Here is a 15,531-nt window from a genome sequence, read left to right on the forward strand (position 1 = left end):
CAGTGGCTGCCCTCACAGCCTGCAGCTCCGCGGTGGAGGTCAATAAGCACTTGGGCTATGACGGTGCAGGGTGGTGAGGCTGTGAAGACAGAGTGTGGATCCCAGAAGCAGATCTTTTCCCCTCTGCATTTGGGGAACTCACCTCACAATGACTCCTGGTTGAAGGCCAAGCCCACCTCCCACTATAGAAGTTGGTATGGCCAGAAACTCACCATCCCACCCTTCCTGAGGTATGTGACCAAGGTTCATCCAACTAGAAGTACCTGTCCCAGTTTAGACTCAGGAGCTGATGACATGAGGAAAGAGAGGGCAAGGGTGTTCTCTGTGGCCAAGGGGCAGTTATGGTGAGGTCGAGGGCCCAGGGACGGAGGCAATGCAGATGGCATTGGTGGTGCAGACCACAGTGTCCTGGGTTCAGCACCATTCTGGAGGTGACCGGTCGTGGAGCTTGAACATGGATGATGTTCCTGCTGTGTAGCTCTAGGATAATGATGCCCCAGACCATCTAGAGGACACATGAGGCTCTCGATATCTTTAAGAACTCTACCTTTTGGTCTGGAAACTTTCAAACATGCACCAAGATAGAATAGTACAAAGATGGTTACCCTCAGGTAGCCACCACAGAGCTTCAACAATCATCATCCGCCATTATTGTTCATTTTCCATCTATGCCTCTCTACACACATTTTTTTCTCAAAATAATTTTAATTAATAGACTTCATTTTTTCAGAGCAGTTTTACAAAAAATGGAGCAGACTGAACCAAAACTTCCCGTATACCATATCTCCCACCCCACACATAATTGCCCCTATCATTAACATCTTGCATCAGTAGGGTACATGTGTTACAGGTGATGAACCAATAGCAATACATTTATTGTTATTATTAATTATTATCAACAAAAGTCTATGCTTTATTCAGATTTCCTTAGCTTTTATTTAATGTCCCTTTGCTCTTCCAAGATTCCATCCAGGATCCCATATTGCGCTTAGTCTCTATGTCACCACAGGCTCCTCTTGGCTGTGACAGTTTCACAGACTTCCCTTGTTTTTAATGACCTTGACAGTTTTGAGGTGTGTTGCTCAGGTATATTGTGGGATGCCCTCTACTGGACATTATTTTTCCTCAAGATTAAACTGGGGTGATAAGTTTTTGGAAGGAAGATCACAGAGGTAAAGTGCTATTTTTATCACATCGTATTCAAGGTACATACTATCAATCATGATTAATTGCTGTTGATGTTGACTTTGATCCCCTGGACGAAGTAGTGCTTGTTAGCTTTCTCCACTGTAAAGTTTGTCTTTTTTCCCTGCTTTCCATATGACTCTTTGGAAGGACGTCACTATGCATAGCACACACCTAAAGAGTGGGGAGTTGTGCTCCCCTCCTTTAAGAGTGGAATATCTACATTTTTATTTTATTTTATTTTATTTTATTTTATTTTATTTTATTTTGAGACAAGTTCTCACTCTGTTGCCCAGGCTAGAGTGCAGTGGCATGATCTCAGCTCACTGCAACCTCTGCCTCCCAGGCTCAAGCAAGTCTCCTGCCTCAGCCTCTCAAGTAGCTGGGATTACAGGCATACACCACCATGCCCAGCTAATTTTTATATTTTTTGTAGAGATGGGGTTTCACCACGTTGCCCAGGTTGGTTTTGAACTCCTGGGCTCAAGCGATCCGCCCATCTTGGCCTCCCAAAGTGCTGGGATTACAGGTGTGAGCCACCAAACCTGGTCATAATTTATTTTAAAGCAACTTCCAGACAACCCATCATTTCATTCATAAATACTTCGGTATATATCTGTAACAGATACAGACTTAACCCACACACACAACTATGTTAGTATATTCACCCAACACCATTAGCAATAATTCTTTAATATCATTTACTATCCATGTTCAGTTTTCCCTAGTTGTCTCCAACATGTATTTCTATGGTTGGTTGTTTCATGTCAGGGTTTTCATTTTGATTAGAGTCATTTCTCCTAGAGAACTTCAAACATTCTGGTCTTTGCTGGTTGCTGTATTATGGTTTTATTTAACATCTCCTCTGTCCTCTGTATTTCCTGGAAACTGGTAGTTATGTCAGAGGCATGATCAAATTCAGGTTCATTATTCTGGTAAGAATCTATCGTAGTGATGCATTCAATGTCAGATGTCCCTCTTTTCGTGTTGCTATGATTGCTCAGGGGTTGAGACTTATCAACATTTCTCCTCATGGATTTAGCAGCTGCTGATAATTGATGCCTAGACTCATGGCCTCTTAATAAATTCCTTTCCTTCTTAAAGAAAGAAGTCGGCCAGGCGTGGCTCATGCCTGTAATCTCAGCACTTTGGGAGGCTGAGGTGGGCGGATCACTTGAGGTCAGGAGTTCGAGACCAGCCTGGCCAACATGGTGAAATCTCGTCTCTACTAATAATACAAAAATTGGCCAGGCATGGTGGCGCATGCCTGTAACCCCAGCCACTTGGGAGGCTGAGGTAGGAGAATTGCTGGAACCTGGGAGGTGAAGGTTGCAGTGAGCCTAGATTGCACCACTGCACTCCAGCCTGGGCGACAGAGTGAGACTCCAAAGCAAAGGAAAAGAAGAGAAGAGAAGAGAAGAGAGGAGAGGAGAGGAGAGGAGAGGAGAGGAGAGAAAAGAGAGAAGAGAGAAGAGAAAATAAGAGAAAAGAAAAGAAAAGATCTATTTCTTGTGACAAAAAATATGACGGGTAAATCCTGGATGCCCAGTCTGGTGCTTTTCAAACTCCACCTGGCAGATGTCTGCCTAAGTGCTTGCTCCTGAAACAGGTATAGCATGGAGGTTTAGAGTGAGGACGGTGGACCCAGAACTGCCTGAATTGAGGTCCCACCTCTACCACTTATTAAATGTATGCTCTGGACAGCTTTCCTCGGTTTCTTCATCAGTAAAATGGAGATGCTGCTGATAATATCAATGCCTAGCTCATAAGATTATAATCAGAATTAAAGTACTTAATATATACAAAGCCCTTAGGCCACTGTCTAGCACACAATTAAGCACCAATAATTGTTAACTGATAGGATAATAACACTAATAACTTTTTTTTGAGACAGAGTCACACCCTGTCACCCAGGCTGGAGTGCAATGGCACGATCTCAGCTCACTGAAACCTCCGCCCCCAGGGTTCAAACGATTCTCCTGCCTCAGCCTCCCTAGTAGCTAGGATTACAGGCACCCACCACCAGCCCAGCTAATTTTTGTATTTTTAGTAGAGACACGGTTTTACCGTGTTGGCCAAGCTGGTATCAAACTCCTGATCTCATGATCCACCTGCCTCAGCCTCTCAAAGTGCTGGGATTAAGGCGTGAGCCACCATGCCCAGCCAACAATAGTAATTTTAAATTTTATTTTATTTCCTCATTCTCCTCTGACTCCACATCTTCTCCTTGGGTAATTCCACCCATTCCTGTGACGTTGACTATCATCGTCCCTGATACCTCAATGCCAAGAACTGACTTGACTGAAAGATACACCGTCGATATAGTAAATTTATTATGAGGGGTGGGGACAATCTAGCAGACTTTTGGTTGTGGCCCTTCCTAGTCATACGGTTTGATTTGCATACATGCCCTAGGGAAAAGGACATGTGAAGAAAAACTTGGGCCTTGGCCCAAGGCTCTGGGTGGTGGAAACTCTATTACCAGGACAATTAGATAGATTTGTCTCTGCTACACTTTGGGGGTGGCCCTGGGCAGAGGGAGAAGAATTCACTCTTAGATAAAAGGTGTCAGTAGCCATGGTGACCCACCAGGACGAGGCTGAGAAAGTGGTCCAGTGTCTGGGTTATTGAGTGGCTATTCCCAGACACAAAGTTAAGAGATCTGGACATTTTCATTTTCTTTTTTTCTTTCTTTTTTTTTTTTTTTTTTTTTTTGCAGTTACAAGATTTAAGAGAGTGAAAACAGATCTCCTATACAAAGGGAGGGGACCCAAAGAGGGTAGCCATTGCCGGCTCGAATGCCTGGATTTATATCCCGATCATTGTCCCTTCCCCATGCCCTCAGGCGATAGATGATTGGCTATTTCTTAACCTCCTGTTTTTGCCTAATTAGCATTTTAGTGAGCTCTCTTTACTACCTGATTGGTTGGATGTGAGCTAAGTTACAAGCCCCATGTTTAAAGGTGGATACGGTCACCTTCCCAGCTAGGCTTAGGGATACTTAGTCAGCCTAGGAAATCCAGCTAGTCCTGTCTGTCAGTCCCCCCTCTCAACAGGAAAACCCAAGTGATGTTGGGGAGGTTGGCCGACATCCGCTCTAACTGCTTCCTGCTGAATTGGGGCATAGTAGGGGTTATGCAGTTGAGATTTCCTCGGGAGGGGTGCCTTTGATGTCATTAACATCAGAGCATGGGCTCCAGGCTGGTCCAGGGGTCCGCAGTAGATCTTAGTCATGGACTGCTTCTGGGGCTCCAATTGAAGAACCATTTGTAGTTTTACAGCTTTGATTCTGGAAGAAGCAAACTTAACAAGGAGGTTAAAGATACAGGCATTGAAATGTATGGCCTGCAGTGTAGGGGACTATTTCTTTGGCACACTTCACAGGCCCTGACTATCTGCTTGACAGTTTTGAAAAGGCCTGGTCCAGTAAACAATGATTTGGCCATCTGATGGGTGCTAACAATGCCTAAGTGAAAGGTTTGGTGAAGGGTTTTAAGTAAGGTTCCGTTGGTTAGCTGCAGGCAAAAGTATTTTTCCTTCTTCGGTGGCTGGCCATCCTGAGGGGAGGAAACTACTCCTCGTGAGGTTCCCCATTCTATTTATTCTGCTGAGTACTGGGGCTTGATTTTCCAGAGGGGATTACCCCATACTAGGGGTCCTTCTATAAACATTTCTAATGGAGAGTCCCACTTTGTGGCTCTTTTGGCAGTTCCCTTCTATTTCCCTTTCCTTTCCTTTCCTTTCTGATGACCCCAGCAGTGTAAGACTGCCTCCTCTTTAGGTTTCTGTACAGCCAATAATAATAATCTCCTAATGGCTTCCTGATGTTTGATAGGTGTTCCCTCGGAAGTTAGGAGTTCCCTTTCTCTCCATATTGCTGCGTGGACATGGAGGACTAGGTAAGCATACTCAGAGTCTGTATATATATTTACCTTTTTTCCTTCTAACTCTAGTGCCCGAGTGAGGGCTATTAGTTCTGCCAGCTGAGCGCTAGTTCCTGGAGTGAGAGGATTACTTTCAAGTATTCCATTATTACTGACCACTGCATACCCCGCTTTTCCAAGTCCTTTTTCTACAAAGGAACTTCCATCCGTATACAAGTTGAGGTCAGGATCAGTCAAGGGAACTTCTAGAAGGTCCCCTCGAGCGGCGTAGGTTTGAGCAATCACCTGTTGACAGTTATGTTCTATCTTTTCTTCATTGTCTGGAAGAAACGTTCCTGGGTTAAGAGTTGCACAAGTGCAGGCCGGGCACAGTGGCTTATGCCTGTAATCCCAGCACTTTGGGAGAAAAAGGCAGGCAGATCACAAGGTCAGGAGATCGAGACCATCCTGGCTAACATGGTGAAATCCCGTCTCTACTAAAAATACAAAAAATTAGCCAGGCATGGTAGCGGGCGCGTGTAGTCCCGGCTACTTGGGAGTCTGAGGCAGGAGAATGGCGTGAACCTGGGAGGCGGAGCTTGCAGTGAGCCAAGATCGTGTCACTGCGCTCCAGCCTGGGTGACAGAGCTAGATTCTGTCTCAAAAAAAAAAAAAGGGGGGTTGCACAAGTGCACAGTCGCAGCACTGGCCCTTCAAGTAATAGAGCCTGATATTTAAGCAAATGGTTGTCCGACAGCCACAAGTCTCCTTTAGCAGTGAGTATATCGTTTACATCATGAGATGGCCACACAGTAAGATCTCTTCCCTGTATTATTTTAACTGCTTCAGATACTAAGATTGCTACTGCCGCCACTACCCAAAAACAATGAGGCCAACTCTTTGCCACTACATCAATTTCCTTACTCAGGTGTGCCATGAGTTGCAAGCTGGTCCCTCGGACCTGTGTAAGGACTCCTAGAGCTATTCCTGTTTTTTCTGTGACATATAAAGAAAAGTCTTGCCCCATTGGCAAGCTTAACGCTAGGGCTTGGGTTAGGGCCTGGAAAGCCGCTTCTGCTTCAGGTGTCCATCTTGCTAAATGGGTATAGGCTGTCTGAGTTTCCTTAATTAGTGTATATAATGGCCTGGCTATTTCACTGTGCCTGGGAATCCATATTCGGCAGAAGCCTGTTATGCCAAGGAACCCTCTTAGTTGCTTTAGGGTTTGGGGATGAGGATAAGCCAGTATAGGCTGGAAACGTTCCTCACTGAGGGCCCTGGTGCCTTTGGATAATTTTAGCCCTAAGTATTCAACCTGCTGTGAGCAGAGCTGAGCCTTTGGTTTGGAAACCTTGTAGCCACAGGTAGCAAGGAAATTTAAGAGTGCTTGGGTGGCTTGATGGCACAAGGGTTTTGAACGGGCAGCTAAAAATAAATCATCCATGTACCGAAGGACAAGAGTGTCCAGGTATGAGAACTGGCTCAAGTCTTGGGCTAGTGCCTGGCCAAATAGATGGAGGCTATCCCTGAACCCTTGGGGTAAAACAGTCCAGGTGAGTTGAGACATTAGGTTCGAAGGATCTTCAAAGGCAAACAAGAATTGAGAGTCAGGATGTACAGGGATGCAGAAAAAGGTATCCTTAAGGTCCAGGACTGTAAACCACTCTGCTTCCTCTGGTATTTAGGAAAGCAGAGTATAAGGGTTAGGTACAACTGGGTATAGAGGGACAATGGCCTCATTCATAATCCTGAGATCTTGCACTAACCTCCACTGTCCATTGGGTTTCTGTACTCCTAAAACTGGAGTATTGCAGGAGCTATTCCATGGTTTTACTAGGCCTTGGGCTTTTAGGTCCTTAACAATCTTTTGGAGTCCTTGTTGGGCCTCGGGTCTAAGGGGGTACTGCCTTTGGTAGGGAAAGGAGGTGGAATTATTTAACTTGAACAGGATGGGCATTCTTTGCTCGTCCACATTGCCCTTCTGTTGCCCAGACTTCAGGATTAATTCCTTCCTCAAGCAGGGGACAACAAATGGGTGTTCCTTCTCCTATATTCAGGTGTATAATGGCCCCTGCTTTTGCTAGAATGTCTCTCCCTAACAAGGGAGTGGGGCTTTCAGGCATAATTAGAAAAGCAAGTGAAAAGAATAAAGTTTCCCCAGTCACAACTTAGTGGCTGGGAGAAGTATCTAGTGACTAGCTGTCCTAGGACCCCTTGGATAGTGACAGATCTGGAGGACAGTTGTCCGGGACAGGAGAGTAAGACTGAGAAGGCCGGTTCAGTGTCCAGGAGACAGTTAACCTCCTGGCCCTCAATGATCAAGCATACCCAGGGCTCTGTGAGGGTGATGGCATGGGCTGGTGCTTGCCCCGGGCACCCTCTGTCCTGCTGCTGGATCATCTGGTTAGTGGCTTCTGACTCAGAAGACCTTCGTCCCCTGGGACAGTGGGCCTTCCAGTGATTCCCTTGACATAAGGGGCATGGACGAGGGGGCAGATTATTTCTATTCAGACATCTTTTTTAAAGTGTCCTTGTAGACCACACTGGAAGCAAGCCCTATTAGGCATTTGATTTGCCCAGCTTTTCCCTTTCCCAGAGCCTCCAAAGTCCGCTTGCCTGAGGGTCATGACTAAAGTGGTGGCCTTTTGTTTTAATCCTGTTTGTCCCATTCCGCCTGCTCCTCCTGATCTCTATTATAAAAAACCAAGGTTGCCAAGTGCAATAGGGTTTCTAAGTTTTGCTCCGGGCCTAAGGCGGACTTTTGAAGTTTTTTTCTAATGTCTGTAGCTGACTGAGTGATAAACTTATCCTTTAGGATTAGTTGGCCTTCAGTAGAGTCAGGTGACAGAGAGGTATGCTTCCTCAGTGCCTCCCTTAGTCTTTCCAGAAAGGCAGTAGGATTTTCTTCCTTTCTCTGTGTTATAATGGACATCATTGAATAATTCATAGGCTTCTTCCTAGTTTTCCTTAGTCCTTCTAGCACGCAAGTTAGCAAATGTCTGAGGCACCAATCTCCATGTTCTGATTTTGCATCCCAGTGAGGGTCTACACTGGGAACTGCCTGCTGGCCTGTGGGGAATTTTTCTCTTTCTTCTGTTGTCATCCTATCATTGACCTGACTGAGATACCAGAGATCGCCAAACTCTCAGGCTGCAGTTATGGCGGCACTTCTCTCATTTGGAGCTAGTGTCTGATTTAGCAGTAACATTATATCTCTCCATGTCAGATCAAAGGACTGTCTTAACCCTCATAAAATATCAATATAGCCATCAGGGTTATCAGAGAATTTACCTAGGTCTATTTTAATTTGCTTCAAGTCTGAGAAGGAAAAAGGTACATGCATTCTGGCTGGGCTGAATTCTTCTCCTTCCACTGCTTGGAGGGGGCATAATTGGGGAATATTGGTACTCTTTGGTTTGTTGTTTACCCCTTTGTCTATCTCCTTTTGGACTGTTTGGGTTGAAGGGGGATTCTTATTAGTTGGGAAAGGAGTCAGGGTGGGGGGCCACTGGGGTAGGGAGGCAGACTCTGAGGGCTTCCTGTAGGGCATAAATCACACTTTTTACATAATTGCGAGTTGTCTGTTAATGAAAAGAAAGTTTGTACATACAGCACTTCACTCCATTTGCCTTCTTTTCTACAAAACAGGTCTAGCTGTAAGATGGTGTTGTAATTTATACTTCCCTCAGGAGGCCAGGTTCCCCCCTTGAAGCGGATATCTGACCAGGCGGTACTGCAGAAGAATATAAGTCATTTCTTAGCATCTGAGGGTCAAATTGGTCCCAATTCTCCAGAATACAACTTAGGGGCGTTTTTGCCTTGGGGGGAATGTTTCCCATCTGAAAAAAGAACATAGGAATGCCAGCAGCCCTAGTCATTTTCTGATGAGCATTAGTCCTAGAGCGTCCTCTGTGGTCCTAATGTTTATTCCTTTCCAGGGTGCGTAACCACCCGTGGACTTCTGCTTGTCGGATTAGTTACGCTCACCAATGTAGCAGTCCTGCACCTGTTTTCCCGCCTTTCTTGACCACAAAGAAAGGGGTGTGGGCTGCTGGATTCTAGTGGTCCTTTACCAGCATACCCAACATTGCCTTTGTGCTCAGAGGTGAGTTCTAGAGCTGGGCTGGGTTCTTGAATATTTCATAGCAACCCAGTTGCCCCATCAAGATGCATTCCCATAAACAACAGTTGTTATGCAAATTCACTTCAGAGAGGGTGTAGGTAACCTTTTGAGTCAGGATTGAGATAGAGTTTTTTGATTCTGTAAGTACTTTAAGGCTTGGCTGAGTCCAAACAACTCTCACGTTTGAGCAGAAAAATTATTAGGCAATTCTCCTAACTCTGCTTCCACAAGAGTCTCCCTATCAGTTACTGAATACCCATTGTGAGTTTTTTTTTTCAATCACCTGGGAGGAACCATCTATCATCCTGTCCTGAAGGGAGTTCCTCCTAGGTCTGGTCGGATCTTTGTATGGTAATTAAGATTTAAATCCCCTGTTAGGAAATTTGCTGGGTTAAGGGAATTTTCAGTGGTTAATGTTAAATCAACTTTTTCTAACAGAAGAGCCCGATACTTTAAGCTTTTAGTTAGTAAGCTACCTTTTTGCTTTTTTGACTTAGGATAATTCTGAACTGGTGAGGTGTGCTCACAATGAGGTTTCCTCTAAAGGTTATTTTTCTACTTTCTTCTGTTAGCAAAGCAGTTGCTGCTACAGATTGAACGCATTTGGGCCATCCATTGGTTACTGAGTTAAGGATTTTTGATAGGAAGGCTACAGGTGGTCAGTGGTCTCAGTGTTTTCAGGCTACACCCTTGTTTACACTGACAACAAGGTAGTATTGGAGTATTATAGGGTCACGGAGAAGACCTTCAATTATCAATTATAGGTTTTAAATTTACCCTGGCTTTTAAAGGAATAGGGCACACTGTTTTTTCTTTACTACTTCTATCTTTCTCTTTCTCTCTTTGACTCCCTCTTTGTCTCTCTCTCTCTTTCTCTCCCCTCTGTCTCTCCCCTCTGTCTCTCTCTGTTTCTCTGTCTTTTCTCCTAGCCCTTTACAAACTTGGGGCCCTGGCAAGGGTAGAAGGGAATGGGTCCCACATAACTGCCCATGTCGAGAGCTGTATGCCTAAATTGGGAGAGACACCAGAGACAAGATTCTCTGGGTCCATAGCCTAGGGGCCTAAGGACTCAGCGTAGAGCTTCCTTAGATCCCTTTGGAGACACAACTTGCTAGAGGAAATGAAAGTCTGAACCATTAGTACCCAGGAGGCAGGGATCGGAGGAAGTAGATTCAGAGGTAAGGAGAATTTTGGGGCTACACTTTCAAGAACGTCATGGTCGGATCCAGGAATTATGGGTCAGAAGGAAAGGTAGGGGTGAACGCATGGGCGACTGTTGAGTAGAGACTTCTGGCTGCACCATGATCTCAACCAGCTAACATCGGGAGTTCGGGACGACAGCTTTTTACCTCTAGTCGGCCCTCTGCTTCCCCAGGAGAATTGAAAGCGGAAGCTGCTTCAAGGCAGACCAACATACCCAACCCAGAAGGGTTGGGGGTTGTTAGAAAGCCCTTTCCCAGACAGCCTCACACCTGAGTCTTAATTCTGGCGGCCACGCTAATCATTTTTAACTGGCCAACAGGTGCCCAGTATTTTCCTCCAATTCTAAGGAAGGATAAGACAGAATAGCAAGCAAAAGTGGTCCAATATTACTCAGTGCTTTGGAGATCCCTTCGTGGTTGCCAAAATGTTACAGGGAGGTCCTTGCTCCCAGAGCTCCCAAGATGGTGGCGGGCCGCTTCCAAGATGGCGGCAAGCCTCCTGTTCTCTGACCTGGGGTTCTTGGCCTCATGGATTCCAAGGAATGGAACCTTGGGCCATGCAGTGAGTGTTATAGCTCTATTAGAAGCCATGGGTCATGGAAGAGAACCGTGGAACCCAGCGACTAGTGTTCGGCTCGATTAGGATGAACCCAGGTACTTAGCCTTGCAGGAACAATGGCAAGCTTTTAGCCCAATCAGGAGCGGCAATGGGCGCCTTGCTGGATCAGGAGCACAGCGGACACCCTGCTGGATCCGGAGGGGTGGAAGTCAGTGGTGGGTCTGCAACAGTGGCAAACAGCAGTAGTGGATGGTGAGAAAAGCTCAGCTCGAGCAGTAACAAACATGGACCAGAAGAGTGTGCAGTTGCAAGATTTAATAGATTGAAAACAGAGCTCCCATACAAAGGGAGGGGACCCAAAGAGGGTAGCCCGACATTTTCTTTTAACAGAGTTCTGCAGCAGTATAACTGGTCTTAGGGAGCTCACTAGGAATCCCACTATAAGTGTATGTAGAGAGAGACCTGTGGACAAGGGATGTGAGTTGTGCTGACAGGTAGGCATGTCAACACTATTGCTGGAGGCAGCTCTTCAGCACTGTAGTTCCACTCAGGATGCCCCCTGAAGGGCAGGGGGTGAAGGGAAACCCTCCCAGGGACAGAACTTTGAGCAGGGCACCTGGTGTTTATCTTGCCTGGAAGAAAAGATAACTAAAGGATTGGATTAGATCTATGTTGATTTATGGACAGAGGCTAATAAATGTTTGGTCAGGGACTTGGAGGAAATGCAACTGGAAATTTGATGACAGGGAGGTATGGAAAGGAGATATTTAGACGGACCTCTCCAAATGGACTCAAAGGTGAAGATATTTGTATTCCAAGTAAATGCTTAGCAAAGAGCAATCTCAGCAAGCATGATCTTAATAATCAAGTGGGCAAGATGACCCATTCTGTAAATGTCGGTGGACTCATAAACAGCATTCAAAACCTCAATTCATGCTATTGTGCCTACAGCTCATATCCAGCATGGAATGAGGTTTTGCATGGGCCCAGCAACATGGACTTCCATTTATCAAAAGCAATCTGGTTACAATCACTGCCGAATACCCAACCTACCTACCAATAGCAGAGACCAACATGGAGCCCCCAACATAGCACTACTCTCTAAAGGGACCAGCCAACACCTGGTGGCAGGTTGACTAGGTTGGACCACTTCTATTTTGGAGGCAGTAGCCCTTTTTATCACTGGACTAGGTATGTTTTATGGATGTGAGTTTGCCTTCCCTGCCCACAATGCCCCTACCCCCATCACCATCCATGGACAGAATATCTTATTTACTGTCATGGTATTCCACACAGCATTGCTTCTGACCAGGGAACTCATTTCACAGCTAATGAGGTGCATCCATGGGCTTGTGCTCATGTAAGTCACTGGCCTTAAGCATCCACCTAATAGAATAGAGGAATGGCCATTTGAAGACTTCGTTATGGTGCCAGTTGGGGGGAGCTTTTTGCAGGACTTGGGTAATGTCTTTTGAGGTGCAATATGTTTACTGAATCTCAGTATATGGTGCAGTTTCCTCTGTGGTCAAAACTCAGAGGGTGCAGACAGACTTCAAGAGGTAGAAATGGCAGTGGTTCCCCTCACTGCTATTCCTAATGACCCACATTTTTTTCCTGCCCCTGCAACTTTGAGATTCTCTGGTTTGGAGGTCTTAGTTCTCATGGAATTTACAGAAAGAGAAATACAAATGGGTAAGACACATGTGCAAAAATGATCAACTCACAAGCAATCAAATAAATGCAAGTTAAAACAATAAATATCACTTTACCTCTTACATTCGTAATGATAAATGGTAATATCTAATGTTGATATTGGTGAGGATAAACAGATTTTCTTGTATACTCTTTCTAGAGAAAAATATATTCCAAAGGTCTTAAAATGTGCATCTCTTTGATCAAGTGATTCTACCTTTGGGAATTTAGTTTAGTGGCTCCAGTCTGGTTTAAAGCCCAGTTTTTGGAACCAGACCAACCTGGGTATGAGTTCTGTCTCTGACAAATACAGCTGTGTTCATTGGGTAAGCTGGATCTCTTCCAGATAAAGTAGAATACACACCAAATATATGGTAGCTATTATCATCACCTTTAGCAAAAAATTATCGGTGTTCCCAAAGAATTAGCCACATGGATGTTCATCATAGTATTGTTTTTAATAGTAAAAACTTGGAAACCAGTTGGGCATGGTGGCTCACGCCTGTAATCTCAGCACTTTGGGAAGCTAAGGCAGGCAGATCACTTGAGGTCAGGTGTTTGAGACCAGCCTGGCCAATATAGTGAAACCCTGTCTTTACTAAAAATACAAAAATTAACCAGGCTACTACAAAAATTAGTCCCTGTAGTCCCAGCTACTTAGGAGGCTGAGGCATGAGAATCACTTGAACCTAAGAGGCAAAGGCTGCAGTGAGCTGAAATCATACCACTGCTTTCTAGCCTGGGTGACAGAGCAAGACTCTGTCTCAAAAAAAAAGAAAAAAAATTGGAAGCCACCTAAATATTCATTAATTGAAGATCACCTAAAAAATTACAATGCATTGGTTGAATAAAATACTATATATCAGCCAGGTGCAGTGGCTCATGCTTGTAATCCCAGCACTTTGGGAGGCCGAGGCGGGTGGATCATCTGAGGTCAGGAGTTCGAGACCAGCCTGGCCAACATGGCGAAACCGCATCTCCACTAAAAATACGAAACATTAGCCAGGTGTGGTGGCAGGCACCTGTAATCCCAGCTACTTGGGAGGTTGAGGCAGGAGAATTGCTTGAACCCAGGAGGCGGAGGTTGCAGTGAGCTGAGATCATGCCATTGTACTCCAGCCTGGGTGACAGAGTGAGATTCTGTCTCAAGAAAAAAAAAAAAAAACCTATATATTGATTAAAAATATTTATAGGAGTATTTAATGAAATGAAATGGAAAGATATTAACAATACACTATTAGATGAAAAAGCAAGTTTTAAAATATATACTATATAATGTCATTTTAATGTTTTTTAAAAGTTATATGTTATGCATAAAACTAATGCTTGCATGATGTAAAATATAGTGGACATAGTTATTATTCTGTTTGAGAGACAGGAAATTAGATGATTTTCATTTTCTCCTTCAACTACTCCATATTCTCCACATTTATTTTGGAAATAACTACGTATTGCATTTGTAATGTTAAAAAAAAAACTCCCCCCTCAAACCAATGTGGGTTTAAAGATTTCAACTTTTATTTTAGATTCAGTGGGTACATGTGCAGGATTGTTACAAGCATATATTGCATGGTGCTGAGATTTGGGGTATGACCAAACCATCACCCAGCCTTCCCCTTCCTCCCTCCCCTTTCTCATAGCCCCCAGTGTCTATTGCTCCCTTTTTTTTTTTTTTTTTTGAGATGGAGTCTCACTCTGTTGCCCAGGCTGGAGTGCAGTGGCACAGTCTCAGCTCACTGCAACCTCTGCCTCCCGGGTTCCAGTGATTCTCCTGCCTCAGCCTCCCAAGTACAGGCACGCGCAACCACGTCCGGCTAATTTTTGTATTTTTAGTAGAGATGGGGTTTCAACATATTGGCCAGGCTGGTCTCGAACTCCTGACCTCGTGATCCACCCACCTCAGCCTCCCAAAGTGCTGGGATTACAGACGTGAGCCACTGTGCCCAGCCTATTGCTCCCATCTTTATGTCCATGTGTACCTAATGTTTAGCTCCCACTTACAAGTGAGAACATGCGGTATTGGGTTTTCTGTTTCTGCATTAATTTCCTTAGGATAATGGCCTCCAGCTATACCCATGTTGTAGCAAAAGACATGATTTCATTCATTCTTTTTTTTCATTCTTTTTTTTTTCCCCCGAGACAGAGTCTCGCTCTGTCACCCAGGCTGGAGTACAATGGCGTGATCTCAGCTCACTGCAACCTCCGCCTCTTGGGTTCAAGCATAGTATTCCACGGTGTATATGTACCATATTTTCTTTATCCAATCCACTGTTGATGGACACCTAGGTTGATTCTATGTCTTTGCTATTGTGAATAGTGCTGTGATAAACATACAAGTGCATGTATCTTTTTGGTAGAATAATTTATTTTCCTTTGGCTATATACCCGGTCATGGGATTGCTGGGTTGAATGGTAATTCTATTTTTAGTTCTTTGAGAAATCTCCAAACTGCTTTCCACAGTGGCTGAACTAATTTACACTCCCACCAACAGTGTATAAACATTTCCTTTTCTCCACAGCCTCGTCAACATTTATTTTTTGACTGTTTAATAGTAGCCATTCTGTCTGGTGTGAGATGGTATCTCGTTGTGGTTTTGATTTGCATTTTTCTGATGATTAGCGGTGTTGAGCATTTTTCCACATGTTTGTTGATCGCTTGTATGTCTCCTTTTATGAAGTATCTGTTCATATCCTTTGCCCACTTTTTAATGGCATTGTTTTTTGCTTGTTGATTTAAGTTCCTTATAGGTTCTATATATTAGACCTTTGTCAGGTGCATAGTTTGTGAATATTTTCTCCCATTCTGTAGGTTGTCTGTTTACTCTGTTGACAGTTTCTTTTACTGAGCAGAAGCTCTTTGGTTTAATTAGCTCTTACTTGTCAATTTTTGGTTTTGTTGCAATTGCT

This window comes from Pan troglodytes, chromosome 16 (assembly GCF_028858775.2).
Source record: "Pan troglodytes isolate AG18354 chromosome 16, NHGRI_mPanTro3-v2.0_pri, whole genome shotgun sequence".
In the NCBI taxonomy this organism is placed as follows: domain Eukaryota; kingdom Metazoa; phylum Chordata; class Mammalia; order Primates; family Hominidae; genus Pan; species Pan troglodytes.